Source organism: Phalaenopsis equestris, unplaced genomic scaffold (genome assembly GCF_001263595.1).
Source record: "Phalaenopsis equestris unplaced genomic scaffold, ASM126359v1 Scaffold000107, whole genome shotgun sequence".
Taxonomy (NCBI): Eukaryota; Viridiplantae; Streptophyta; class Magnoliopsida; order Asparagales; family Orchidaceae; genus Phalaenopsis; species Phalaenopsis equestris.
Window position 1 is genome coordinate 4,681,730 of NW_018164549.1, and position 10,915 is coordinate 4,692,644.

Here is a 10,915-nt window from a genome sequence, read left to right on the forward strand (position 1 = left end):
GAATAATAATTATAGATCTACTTATCCTCCAGGTTTCAATAGTAATAGAGAATTTAAAGAGAAGAATTTGTCTATAGAAGAAGAGGTGTTTCAAATGAGAAATCAGTTACAAAGTCAAGGAGCTACAATTAGAAATATTGAGAATCAACTTGGACAAATCACAAATTCATTAAGTAATAGATCTCAAGGAACACCTCCTAGTAATATTGAAACAAATCCGAAAGACCAGAATAAAGAGCAAGAAAAACCGTTCAACTTAGAAGCAGAAGAGAGTTGGAAGGCAGAATTTAAAAAGAAACTGAAGTAGAGAGAGAAGAAATTGAAGAATCGAAAGAGGACACTCCAAAAGATTCTGAAAGACCTATTTCTCCACTTAAAGTTAATTTAGACAAACCACCACCTTCATTTCCTCAGAGACTTTGTCAGCAGAAGTTGGATAAACAATTTTCAAAATTTCTGAAAATTTCTTAGAAGCTTGCAATTAATATTCTATTTGCTAAAGCCTTAAAACAAATGCCAAGCTATGTAAAGTTTATGAATGATATTCTTAATAAAAAAAAGGAAGTTGGAAGATAATGAGACGGTTGCACTTAGTGAGGTGTGCAGTGCTATAATTCAGAAAAATCTTCCTTAAAAGCTTAAAGATCCTGGTAGCTTTACAATTTCATGTGCAATAGAAGACATATTTTATGGGAATATTTTATGGGAATAGAAGACATATTTTATGGGAAAGCTTTATGTGATTTAGGTGCAAACATTAACGTTATGCCATTATCAATATTTAAAAGTTGGGATTATGAGAAATAACTCATACTACTGTAACTCTACAGTTAGCAGGTCGTGCAATAACGCACCCTAAAGGAGTTATAGAAGATGTCATAGTGAAAGTAAATATTTTTATCTTTCATGTTGATTTCATTGTGCTAGATATGAAGAAAGATAAATAGATACCTATCATTTTGGGGAGACCCTTCCTAGCCACGGGAAGAGCAATGATAGATGTGCAGAAAGGGGAATTAACAATGCTCGTCAATGATCAAACTATTACTTTTAATATTTCAAGATCAATGAAGTATCCTGCAAAAGGTAAAGATGATGAATGTTATAGAATGAATGTTATAAGATATCTGAGTAAATGCCATTTCAAAACTACTTATGAAGAAAAATCTAAATTACAAGATTTGGAGCACGAGCAATAAGAGAAATTAGATCAATGTGAAGATCTTTTTAAGGAAGATTCAAACTTTGTTCGAGAAAGTTTTGAAATTCTGGACACGATAGACAGAGATAAATCATTTTGTCCATCAATCAAAAAACCTACAGAACTTGAGTTGAAGTTACTTCCTGATCATTTAAAATATGTCTTTTTAGAAGATTCCTCTACTTTACTAGTTATAATTTTCTCGAAGTTAATGATGGAAGAAGAAGAAAGATTGATGAAAATTCTAAAAGATTTTAAGAAAGCCTTTGGATGGTCAATTGCTGATATTAAAGGAATCAATCCTTCAATTTGTATGCACATAATTCATATGGAAGAGAACTGCAAACCCAGGGCTGATCCTCAAAGGAGATTGAATCTTGTTATGAAAGAAGTTGTTAAGAAAGAGATTTTAAAGTGGTTAGATGCTGGAATTATTTACCCTATTTCAGATAGTGCATGGGTTAGTCTAATTCACTGTGTTCCTAAGAAAAGAGGAGTAACTGTGACTGTGAATGAATATAATTAGTTAATACCTACTAGACAAGTCGCAAGGTGGTGAATATGCATTGATTATAGAAAATTAAATCTTGCTACTAGAAAAGATCATTTTTCACTACCTTTTCTAGATCAAATGCTGGATAGACTAGATGGGCATTAATACTTTTATTTTCTGGATAGATATACTGGTTATCACCAAATATAAATAACTCCTGAGGATCAAGAGAAAACAACTTTTACCAGTCCTTGTGGTACATTTGCTTTTAGAAGAATGCCCTTTGGTTTATGTAATGCCCCTACTACATTTCAAAGATGTATGATGACAATTTTTTGTGATTTAATTGAAAAAGGGATTGAAGTATTTATGGATGATTTTTCAGTGTTTGGAACTTCATTTGACTCATGTTTAGAACATTTATCAAAAGTTTTGAAATGCTATGAAGAAACCAAAATTAGTCCTTAATTGGGAAAAATGTCAATTTATGGTAGCAGGAGGAATTGTATTAGGACATAAAATATCAGAAAATCGTATGGAAGTAGATCCTGTTAAAATTCAAGTGATCGTTAATTTACCTTATCCAATAAATGTAAGGAAAATTAGGAGTTTTTAGGACATGTTGGATTTTACAGGCGATATATTAAATACTTTTTAAAGATTATTAAGTCTTTATGCCATTTACTGGAGAAAGATGCAATTTTCAATTTTGATGAGGAATGCCTAAAAACTTTTAAGTTATTAAAAGAAAAATTAATCACTACACCAATTATAATTTCACCAGATTGGGGAAAACCTTTTGAATTGATGTGTGATGCTAGTGATTATGCTATTGGAGCTGTTTTAGGACAAAGATATGATAAAATTTTTAAAGTTATTTACTATGCTAGTAAAACTCTTAATGAAACTCAAATTAACTATACCACTACTGAAAAAGAGTTGTTAGCAATAACATATGCCTTTGATAAATTTTGATCATATTTAATTAGAACTCATTGTATAGTACATACAGATCATTCTGCTGATCATTCTGCTATTAAGTACCTAATGACAAAGAAGGATGTTAAACCTAAACTTATGAGATGGATTCTTCTTTTGTAATAATTTGAATTTGAAGTAGTAGATCAAAAGAGGATTGAAAATCAAATTGCTGATCATTTGTCCAGACTTGAGTTAGAAAAGCCACTCTATTTTTCTATTTTGAAAAATGAACATTTTTCAGATGAAAATTGTTCAATATTAATGGTTCAATATTAATGTTAATGAGTGGCGTGTTTTATGGACATTGTGAACTTTTTTGTTAGTGACATTATGCCTTACGGAATGTCATACCAACAGAAGAGAAAATTTATTTCTGAAGCTAAGACTTAATTTTTGGATGACCCATTTTTATATAAACAAGGAAAGTATCTGATTATTCGAAGATGTGTATCATTAGAAGAAACTTATGAGATTATCCAAAAATGTCTTAATTTTTATTTTGGGGGACATTTTGGTGTTGACAAAACAACATACAAAATTTTACAATATGGATTCTATTGGCCTACTATTTTTAGAGATTTTAATACTTATATCAAAACTTGTGATAGATGTCAACGTGTAGGTAATATTTCTAGAAGAAATGAGATGCCCCTCAATTATATGCTGGAAGTTGAAATATTTGATGTTTGGGGATTAGATTTCATGGGACCATTTATACCATCTTTCGGGAATTTATATATACTGTTAGCAGTGGATAATGTATCCAAATGGATAGAAGTTGTTGCTTTACCTCGATGTGATGCTCAAAGTGTTGCAAAGTTTTTGAAAACAAACATATTTAGATTTGGGATGCCGAGAGTTATCATAACTGATTGGGGAAGTCATTTCCAAAATGCCATAATAGAGAAGTTATTAAAGAAATATCATATAACATAGAAATGCTACCACTTATCATCCTCAAACATCTGGTTTGACTAAATTATCCAATTGGAAAATTAAAATAATTATGAAAAAATTTGTGAATCCAATAAAAATGGATTGTTCAGTCAAACTTGACTATGCTTTGTGGGCTTATAAGACTGCATATAGAACTCCTATAGGAATGTCCTCATATAGACTAATATTTGGAAAAGTTTGTCACTTACCAGTTGAATTTGAGCATAAAACATATTGGGCGATTAAAGAGTTCAATTATAATTTAAAAGATGCTGGTGAGAAAAGATTATTGCAATTAAATGAGATTGAAGAGATAAGGAATGAATCTTATGAAAGTGCTAAGATTTATAAAGAAAAGATGAACAAGCGGCATGATCAAAGGATTCTCACTAAAAAAATTTAGCGAGGGCAACAAGTTTTGCTATATAATGTAAGGTTAAGATTATTTCTAGGCAAACTTAAGTCCAGGTGGATGAACCCATTTGTTGTGATAAAAGTTTATCCTTACGGAGTTGTGGATATTAAAGATCCTAAGACTGATAAAGTATTTAAAGTGAATGGTCATAGACTGAAACCTTATTTTATAGGGGATCAACATAAATTTAATGAAGGAATGATGTTGACTCAACCAGAATAAACATTGGTTACGTCTGGCTGACAAAGTTAAACCAAGCATTTTGTGGGAGACAATACATAATTATCAGTGTGTTTTGCTTTGAATATTAATTAAGTGTGATTAAGAAAAATTGAGGTAGTATTTTTGAGTTATTACGTGTTATTATTAATTTTAAGACTTTATTTAGTGATCTAGACATGTTAGAATGAGAATTTGGATGTCTAGTTGACTGGTGCAAAAATGTGCAGTGGCGCTTAAGCGCCAATATTCGACGCTTAAGCGCGACAGTTAAAAATCATGTGCAAAATTAAGTTTCTAGAAGGTTTAACCGCCCATTAGTTTGTAAAAACGTGCCAAGGTAGTTCCGTGCCAAGGTAGTTCCTAGCAAGGTAGTTCCTAGACGTGCCTAGAAGTTATTTGAGGGATTTAGGTCTATAAATAAAAGGGTTTTGTGAAGCCCCAAGTGAGATTTATTATTTTGGCAGAGAGATCATTTTTAGCCCTAAAAGTCTAAGCGAAAGAGAGATTTAGAGAAAATGACTTCATGGGAGGCGGATTGGAAGAATTATGCATGGGAGATGTATTTGAAGAAGAAGGAAGAGACCATGAGGAAGAGATTCATTAGTCAAAGTGCACAAGAGTTGTATAATCATTTCTTAGCCGTTAGTATCAAAGGAATTTCGGAAAAGATCAACAAAATTGAGTCTACCATGGCATTACTTAAGACCAAAGTAATTGAGTTTCATGCACATCTCAAGCATATTAGATGGAAATTAAAAATGCAATTTAATCATACTAGTTATATAGAGGAAGCATATAAGGAGATGTTTCTTAAGTAGAAATGGATTGGAGAAGGTAGCATCAGAGCACGTCACCACCGTCTGTTTTATCAACTTTATATTTTGATTGCCCCAGGAGAGACTAATGAAAGACCAGAGTTTGTCCCATCAAACAAAGAGTGGAATTAAGTATGTTGGAGTTTTTTTGTTTGGAGTCGTTGTGTTTACATGTTAGTGTCTATTTTTAGTGTTTATGACTTTTTATGAGTTTAATTGTGTATGTTTGTTAAGTGTTTGTACTTAGAAAATTTTCTCATCCGAGACTATTTGGAGTGAGAATTAAATGTTATATGTATTTGTAATTGTTTGTGAATGAATATATACATTTGTTTGTGTGAAAATTTGTGTTATTTTTAGCCTCAAATTGAATTGAGTTATACAGATAATTTTGAGAGAGAGGAGAGTTAAAGGAGTTGAAAATAGTCATTTAAGTGCTATGAGACCATTTAGGGGTGGAATACTTAGGCAAATAGTGCATTTTACTTAAATTTAAAAATCTCAAAAATCGTGATCTCAAAAAGCGGGCACAGGCGGCTAAGCGCCACATATTGCGCTTAAGCGTGAGGTAACTCGAGAGGCAGGTGCCTAAGTGCCACTTATCCGCGCTTAAGCGCCGGCTCACGCAAACTGGTTCAACCCCCCCAACCTCCCGTTGCCTTCAACCTCTCGAAATCACGATTTTGGAAGCTAGGGAAAGCCATTAAGTGGAGATTTCTTGGTGGAATTGAGAAAAAATTGCTAGATTCGGATTTCTTAAGGTAAGAACTTTACTTCTATGCAAAAATTTTGGATTTTCACCATGTATTTTGAGTACATTTGGAAGAATTCAAAAATTTACTATTCATGATGAAAATTGAGGAAAAATCTATGAAAATCGCATAGGAAGTATAGGAAGTATAGTTTATGCATTGAAAGATTAGTTTAGTAGTTTAGAGTTGATTTTTGAAGTTATTTTTGGAATTCTATAGAATTGTAGAATGACACCAAGAATGAAGATGAGTAAAAGAAAGAGCCCTTTTGATTTGAGCAAATTTGTGAGCAAATTTGTGAGCAAATTTGTGAGTTCGAAGGCTCAAGATAGGTACAGTGATGCATTACAATCACGAAAGCTTATCTAAGAGCGTTGTTTAAAAATCCAGGTGGGTCTGTAGAAGATCTGATCATTCGCCGACAGTGGGTACGATTATGTTGTTCTTATGTTGTTGCAGTTATATCTATTTTTAGGGAGTTCTATGCAAACTTCTCTCAAGCTGAAGATGATAGAGTCATGGTTCGAGGAAAGTTGGTACCTTTTCTACCTGAGGTAATCAATTTTTTCTACCATTTGCCACTAAATACTTTATGTTTTTATGTGAATTATAGTCCGACTGAGATAGAGCTAGATGAGATTATTTCTTATTTGGCTGATGGAAGAAGACTCTGGAAAATCACTAATGAGAGGAGAGTCAATTTTCCTACGTCAAAGTTAAGTGCACCTTTGAAGGCATGTCACTATTTTATTTTTGTTCGTCTGCTACCAACAAATCAGCTCAGTGAACTTACCAGAGAGAGGGAGACGTTAAACTAATGCATCCAGGAAGGAAAGCTCATTAACATTGAAGCTGAAACTTTGATATATTAGACTATCATCAGTTCCTCCACTGTTATTACTACTGCAGGTCTGAGATTTGCTTCCTTGATCTTTTCTTTATGTGAGCAGACTGGAGTGAAATAAGATAGCTGGGAGGAAGCACTGTTGCCTCTAAAGCCTATTACAAAGGTGAATGTGAAGACTTATTTTGAACATTCTATTTTTGGCTGGAGAGGAGGATTTTCAAGGAGTTATGAAATGGAAACGTTTGTTGCTTCTACATCTAGACCATCTACCTCAAGACCATCTACTTCTAGAGGTGAGCCCATGGAAACTCAAAGTCAATAATTATAGAGGATCATTCACAGAACAAAAAGTGATTATGGACAATTTTCAATTATATTGTAGATAATATACAAAATTCAGAAAGCTTTACAAATCATATTGATGGGTATAATAGAACAAAAAGTGATTATGAGAGAAATTTCATTCATCTCTGGAGAACCTCATTAGGGGTAACCCAGGAGTGCAGTAGATATTTGGAATAGTGGTGATTCTGAGAATGAGGAGTTGGACTATGAGATTTTTTTGTATGTTTGTATTTTGTTATGGACTATGTAGTTTGGGCTCGCTACATTTGCATTTATGTGTTTATTTGGACTATGTGATGTGTGTTGGACTTTTGTTTAGTTGTATTATGATGTTGTGTTTAGTTAGTATTTTGTTTTAAATTCTAGGCTAGTAACTGTTGTTGTGTGTTTAGTACTGTGTTAGTTAGTTTAGGATTATACTTGATTTTATTTCTTTTTAAAAGTTTAAAAATCTTTTTAACTTTAGTTTTAAACTTTAATTTCAGAAAACTGCTACTTTGTAATTTTTTTTATCTTGTTAATGTGTTTGTTTTTATGTTGAGACTGTGAAATCAAATTTAGTGTGTTTGTTTGTTTTTATATTTGTACCCACTACTTAGAAGTCTACTGAATCTCTACATGTTGAATTGAAATGAAAATGATATAAATTTGAACAAAATTAAATCTACTCCTGTTTTTAGTTGTATACTTGTATACTTAGGATATAAAAATTCATGTAAGCATGTTATTTTAATTTTCATTTTTGCTTATATATATCTGATGCCAAACTGTTTAATCTTGTTAAAAATTAAAAGTTTGGGGGGGGGGGGATGAAAATTATTTCAGGATCTTTGAATTTTATTTGTTCTCAATTGTGCTATGAGTGAATTTGATTTGAAAAGAAAAATGATCATGTATATGAAGTTATATTAGGGAAGTAAAATTTGATTTTGGAAATAAGTAAGACAATTTAGTTAAAATTTTGAGTAATAAAAAAAAACTTTCCGTTAAAAAGTTTTTAGTGTAGAAAATGTTTAATATAGTGTAACTATCTTTAGTAAGAAAAATTGTGTTTTTGAAAAATTTAGAAATTTAGACTTTTATTTTTAATACTTAAATTTCTTTTATTAAAATAATTTTCAAAACTACTATTATATTTTTTAGTATAAGACTTATATCAAGACTTTGCTTTAGGAAAGGAGAAGTGGAATTCAAAATCATTAAAGACCTATCTAGATATAGTCATCATTGCTTGAAAAAGAAAAAAAAGAAGAAGAAAAAGAAAAGAAAAAAATGTAAGGGAAAAGAAGCTTGAGGATTAGTGCCTAATCAAAAATTGGTTCCACATTTGATTGCATTTGATCTTTGTAAAGTATAAGACTTGAGAAACTCTTAAGCTTAATGATATAATATAGTGAGTAAAATTATGCTTAACAAAAAATTTTAAGTGGAGATGATAGAAGAACTAAATTCTAAATTTGGAAATCTACAATATTTCTGAATTAGATAGGGAAACTCATATTTTGTACCATGTTTTCATATTTCTTAACATTAAAAATTTCTAAACTTTAAGTTGGTCTCATTTACTAAATATTTTTTTCTAAATTGGACTACTAAATTTCTAAATCTAAATTTTAGTAACTCCTAAAGAAACTCATATACATATCATACTTATTTAGTTTTTAAAGATTGAAGTGTCACTTGAGGACAAGTAACACTTTAAGTATAGGGGATTTTGATACACCTAAAATATATAGTGTTTTTAGACGCATTTTTATACTTATTTTTTAGATATTACGCTTCAATGGAAGGTATTTGTGTGTTTCTCTTTCAGGTGCAAGTAAAAAGGTGGAAAATGCTAAAAGGAGTGAAAAAGGATCAAAATTGGAGCAAAAATGTAAAAATTGTGCTAAAGTGTTTTGGCGATAAGGAAAGTGTTTTGGCGCCTAAGCGTCAGATCCGGCGCCACCAGATCCGACGCTTAAGCACCGGTTAAATAGAGAAGACCACGCTTAAGGGCCACAGGCCCCACACCTAAGCGTCAGAGGCAGTTATTTGGCGGCGGGTTTTTTTTTATATATTTATTTAGAGGTATTTGAGGCACATATTGGCTAAAGAGGGTGGTTATGACCACTAGAAACAAAAATATTATTAAAAGACTTGTGAAAGGAGGCATCTTTTGGAGAATACATCGAATTTGGACACATTTTGAAAAGTTATCAAGGCACCTCTTTGAGATTTATAAAAGAAAGAATTTTTTACATTTGAAGATGGGTGCTTGAAAATTCTGAAAAGAGTTGGAAGAAGAGGAGTCCTGAGTTTGGAGAGATTTTCAAACACCACAAAAATTTACTTTATTCTTTTTGGTTTTAGATTATTTTGAGAGTGTTGTAGAAGAGAAGAGATTCAAAGAAACTTCAAGAGTTTGGTGGAGGATTTGAGATAAGTTTTTATCTTTTGTTTTAAACTACTTTCACTTTTAATCTAGACTTTTTGTTGGTTTGACAATGATTTTTATTTTTAAACTAAAGTGTGGTTTTGTTTTCTCTATGGATTATGAGTAATTTTCTTTATCTTTCTCCTTAAAATGATAAGTAATTAGAGTTTGGATGGAAGTTGTGGAGAGTATTGATCTTTATTGTTGGAAGAAGTTGTGATGATTTAAATCCATGTGAGAACATGTAAGAACCACGCTGGTTTTGTCTCAATCAACAATTGGAAAGCATCACATGAGGTTGTATGAATGAGAATGTAATTCATATGATTTAGTGCAAATAAATAAGGAAATAATCATTGAAGGGTGTAGAGTTAGAGGACTTTAAAGTGACAGGTTAAAACCCCCAACTTGATTTATTGTTTTAGGTTTTGATACGAGATGTTAGCTCCCAAGTGGAGGGAATCGAGGGAACTCTAGAGTGAGAGCTGATATCTTCTATGCCTAACCGGTCTTCAGAACTATTCAAACTTTAAATTAGCTAATGTTCTTTATAACATCTCTAATAAAGGGTAAAGAATATAATTGCTCATATTTGACACAACACAATTTGCATACTTCCACAACAGAATTCCTATACTTATTACTGATTCATGATAAAGAGAAACATATTTATCAAAGTTAGTACTTTTCTTTTACATAAGCTCAAGTTATCTTTTTAAATTGTTACTATTCTGCCAAAATATCAAAAATACTAAAAAGATTTGAATTTTAATACTGTGAAAATATTTGTAGTTTAAGTAATTGTATTTTTAGAATAGAAAGTTGTTGTTTAAAAGTGCATATTGCGTATTTTTCCTGTGGGTTCGATATTCAGGTCTTAATCAAAAAGTCCTATATTACTTGATAACGATACGTATACTTGCGTAGTATCCCAATGTATATAAATTAAAAAGTTAAATTTTTATTTTCTTTAGGATCAAGTTTTTGACACTGTTGCAAAGTAAGGAAATATATGTGAAAACTATAATTAAAGACATTGTTATACTGTTGCATATAAACAGTTGAGATCACTCACCGACCCACGTAGCTCACCGACCCATTTATCATCAATATAACTCGATGTCATGCAGGGAGCTCGATCAACGTAGGGACGTAGGTGTTGTAGTATTCGCACAACAAAACCATAACCACGGTGATTTTTCTTATAAGGCTCGGTTGATGTGAATCCATCCTAGGGAAGTTTAAGGTTCAAATAATAAGTGTGAATCAGACAACATTAACAAGAACAACTTAAAACTACAGATGTATTATAATGAGCATAAATAATTACACAACAACATATTAATTATTTTTGCTGAAAAGAAAAACATCCAAATCAAATAATCCTTGAAACAAACAGAAAAAAACAAATCCACTAAATATTAACTCCAAAAAATGAATTGTCCATAAAAAATGTAAATAGTCAATCAGAAGTTCGGGGGGGGGGGGGGGG